This window comes from Acanthisitta chloris, unplaced genomic scaffold, assembly GCF_000695815.1.
Source record: "Acanthisitta chloris isolate BGI_N310 unplaced genomic scaffold, ASM69581v1 scaffold8714, whole genome shotgun sequence".
Lineage (NCBI taxonomy): Eukaryota > Metazoa > Chordata > Aves > Passeriformes > Acanthisittidae > Acanthisitta > Acanthisitta chloris.
Genome location: NW_008668751.1, coordinates 2,750 through 7,520, shown reverse-complemented (window position 1 = coordinate 7,520; position 4,771 = coordinate 2,750).

Here is a 4,771-nt window from a genome sequence, read left to right as displayed (position 1 = left end):
GCAGAGAGCCAGGGCAGCCAAGAGGTCAAATTGCATCCTGGGGTGCATCAAACACACCATGACCAGCTGCTCAAAAAGACAGTGATCCCAACCCTTCAGTGTTGGTATGGCCTCGCCTTGAGCATGGTACTGTTGTGGTCCCCATGAACTAAGAAGAATGTGAATGCATCCAGAGAAGTGCAGCCGGTGACAGACTGGGAAGAATTTGGGCTTGTCTAGTTTGGAGAGAAGGAGGCTAAGGGCTTGTTGAGTTTGGAGAGAAGGAGGCTAAGAGGCAAACCCATTGCTTTCTACAGCTTCCTGAGAAGAGGGAAATGGAAAGGGAGTTGCTGATCTCTTCTCCCTGAGATTCACACAGCTCAAAGCAGCAGCAGGAGAGGTTTAGACTGGTCATTTCTTTACTGAAAGGATGGTCAAACACTGCAACAGGTTTCCTAGAGAGGTGGTCAATGCCCCAAGCCTGTCAGTGTTTAGAAAGCATTTGGACAAGGCCTTTAATAACAGGCTTTAACATTTGTTCAGTCCAGATTTGGTCAGGTAGTTGGACTAGATGATTTTGTATGTCCCTTCCAAATGAAAAGGTTTTATTCTATCCTATCAGATAAATGAGAGTCCATAGGTTTTTCACAAAGGTCCCATTTTTCTTTCCGGATAAAACAACCAAGCAAACTTACTTTGCACTTACTGAAAAACAGCAGAAACTTCCATGCACCAAGCTATGTGATTAAAATGTCTCTTTTTTAAAGAGAAATTTACAGCCTTTGCAAATGGAGACGAGACCATTTCTGAAAGAAAAAGTGGTGAGCCTAGCATTGTAGAGACCATGTGCATATACAGAAGAAGATATGAAGGGCCATGAGCTCTGAGCAGGCAGATTGCAAGCTGGAAGCAGTATTGTACCTGCATTATGAGGTGTGGGAGCAAAGTCGTTCAGAAGTTCCCGAATCTGTTGATGCCAGTCTGGATGTTTTTACTCTGACAGCTCTAAATCTCAAGCACAAAAGAAGGGAAGCTCTTTTTTCTTCATACTTTGATAATTTCTGTGCCATTAACAGAAGCTGAGGTCACAGATGTGGACAGCCATTTCACTGGAGAAACCAACCATCAGAAAGATTGTTCCATCCGCAGAGACTTTATGACGTAAATTGGATGATCACACTCAAGAGATTCTGGTTGTGGTTGCATGGAGAAAAGCAATTATCCTCCTATCACTCTACTACTATGAACGAACAGGTTTGCCCCATTTATCAACCTGTAATCTATGTTAGAAGAAAAGTGAAATCTTTTGCTTCTTTGAGAAGTCATCAGTTGAAGCAATGTAATTTCTCCCAAGAGCAAGGGAAAAGTAGAGATGAAATTAGGACCTTATGAGTCATAGCTTGTTCTCTCTTCTATTTTGGGAGTACAACATCTGTAAGCTACCCTTTATTCAAGGATATTTGGAATTGAATTCCTTGCATTTTTATCAAGGACTAATCCAAGTACTTGATCAAAAACAATTGAGAGTCAAGGGCAGAATGTGTGCTTGATTCCTCATTCTTCCCTCAGTAAAATAAAAATGACAGGTAGAGACTGTGGGATATTTTCGTTGCTGGATTTGTCCTTTTTTTTTCCTCCTCTGTCCAACAAACAGGAATTCTGTTGATATTTCTTTGGTAAATGGGACATGATAGAGAAGGTGAGAAGCTTTACAGTCAAATCTCCTAGAAGTTTACAACACTAAGTCATCTATATCAAAGGCATAAGGCCTTAATGGCAGTATTTCCCCCTAAAATATTCTCAACAGAAGAAAAGTTCCACTGATTATGTCTTGCTAGGGACTAACCCAGTAGTGCTGAAAATATATGGGCATGAAATTTTTGTCATGACTAATTAGTCTCAATGTGGTACATGGTTGTGGGCTAGACAATCTGTATAAATCAATGTATTAATTGTAGAAACTCAATTAATTGCAGAAACTCAAGTAGTTAGTATGGATTAGATTATAACAAGACACATAAGGGAGTTAGGTAGCTACTTACTATTAAAATGTAAAAAATAATTTCATGGAGCACAAATACTTAAAATCAGACATTTTTTTGTTTTACATGGAAAGCCAATGAAATGTGAAAAATCATACTTATGAAATTGTATCAAAAATAGAGTCACATACCTGAGTAAATGCTAAACATTGGTTTAACATTTCTAGCAGAAGTGAAAGCACAAACTTATGTATCATACTTACAGAGACTGGTTTTGATTTTCTTTATGTGTCTAAGATCTGATTTAATCCAAATTAAGATTGCATCTCTGAAGTAACCTACTTTCCTTCTGGTTTTATTCTCTTCTCTTAAATTCTGCTAAAGTATAAGCACTTATTTTACCTTTTCCCAGATCCCAAAGGTGGGGTACTTAGTTTAGGCACAATACATAATACAATCCACAAACTGTGCAAGAAATGGTGAGGGAAAAAAAAAAGGAAAATTCTGAAACCATTATTTTCCTTCCCACTTTTCTAACAGTAATTTCATTACATCCTGCATTGCCATATATTCTCCTAATCAATGTAAGCTTTAAATGAACCAGTGCTACTGCAGAAGACTTGGCACTAATGAAAGCCAAAAGAATACATTATTTTGGTTCCCTAAATGGAAATCATAATTTTCAATTAGAAAGCAGAAGTAAAAAGATGAAAATTGATGGCATTTCTCAGCTGCTAACCTTTACCTGCAGATATCTATTGAAGAATGCACTTAACATCCATCACCAGAAGAGCTTTATTCATTCAATATTCTCAGATATCTTATAGAGGCTTTTGGAGCTGTTAAAGTAAAAAAATTCATTGTCTGTTCTAATATGGAAACCTGGAAGTATATTTTAACTGTTTTTTTACTGTAATAAGCTCAAAATAAGCAATGTATGTATTATCACTATATCATCATTGCATTTCAGCCTGAGGCTTTCAATTAGAGTCACTGAAGTTTGAGAAGAATATTGTGAAAATATTTTGCATTTATATTAAGACAGTGTTTTAAATTACAGGTGGACTCTTCCTTCTCCCCATGACAGAACAACTAACAGATACTCTTAATTTATGAAGATGTTTATTAAATCAGGACACAGTTTTTGCACTGCCCAAACCCTAGCATAAGTACATAATTTAAAAACACAGATCTCTAATTCTTTCACATATAGTAGGTACAGAATTGTTAAAAGAATATATTATAAATCTTAGTTAACATAGAATGTTCTTAAAGAAAGTAAGGATGCTCAGAGTGCTGTGCAAGCATCAGTGAGCTCAGTGAATTGCCAAAACTCAGTGAATTACTTAAAAATCATACGGTTTTTACTTGTCTTACATGTCTTGTAATTTTTTTTCTGTTTTACTATATAGTCTATGATTAAAATTATTTTATGAGACCATACTTTCCTAGCTTAGTCAACTGGGTCAATCCATCAAGCCTGGAGGAAACAGATTTTGCTGCATTTAGGTAAAAAAAACCTCTCTGTCATGAGTTTCTTGCTAAACTCCACTTTTGACAATTACATTTCAAGAATGTCAGTATTTGCCCCTCAATACACTATTACATAGAAGTTATCTAGGCTTGAGATGCTATAAAAATATGAGAGCAGCACAAGCTGTTAAGTGCATTTGTGGCTGCAAGACACAATCACAGTGGGACCCTGTACTCACTAGATGAAAGGAAAACACCTAATTTTAGAAACTCTATGAACGTATGCATAGGTTCTGATGTCATTTTATCTTACCTACTTGCTGCTTATCATGTTTGAAATGGAAGATGCCATGACATGACAGTCCAAAACCAATGGGATATGGATAGATACAATTTCTGTGAATTAACAATACATTTAAGAGAAAAATATATGGATTTTTTTTTAAAAAAAAATTAACAAATAGCATATTCCAATGTCTACAAAGACATGTTCATAACAATCGGATCAACACTGAGATGTCATTTCTGGGAATTAAGGAGCAACACTGAAGTAGAAAATCAGCTAAGAGAAATGACATTAGCTAACAATTATTGGCCAACTGAGAAGACCAACCAGGGACCAAAGTGGCCAGGAAATCTGCATGAAGCTTGGAGACGTAGGTGAGGCAATGTAGTGAAGTTTGTATTGGCTTCAGCAATGCAAACAGCCACAATAAGCTTAATGAGCTTAAATAAACTTCCTTTCTTGTGTAACCATGAAACTGTGATTTACTTAGCACACTCCAACTCCTGTGTCATTCCCATGTTGTACTACCTCTGGCCTTTTCTACCAAGAGATCTACTTTTAGTTAACTAGTGGAATTGCACACACTGGAGGTAGAAGAGGGCTGGCCAGAGGCACAAAGGGAACAGATATCACCATATCTGAATCTAAAATACAGAATTCTGTACAACAATTACACTGTTGAAGATAGAATTCAACATTTTTTTGTTTAGTTAACTAGTGGAATTGCACACACTGGAGGTAGAAGAGGGCTGGCCAGAGGCACAAAGGGAACAGATATCACCATATCTGAATCTAAAATACAGAATTCTGTACAACAATCACACTGTTGAAGATAAAATTCAACATTTTTTTTAATTGCTGTTGAACTGCCAACATGAAAGAATCAGGCTCATGAAGTCATATAGTGCTTGCTTGATTTGAGTCCTGCTGGACAGGACAGAGTAGCATAGAATAGAATAGAACAGAATAGAATAGAATAAGAACTGAATGTGGCTCAGTTGGAAGGGACATTTAGTGGTCAGTCAAATCCTAAGCAGTTAATTTACAACAT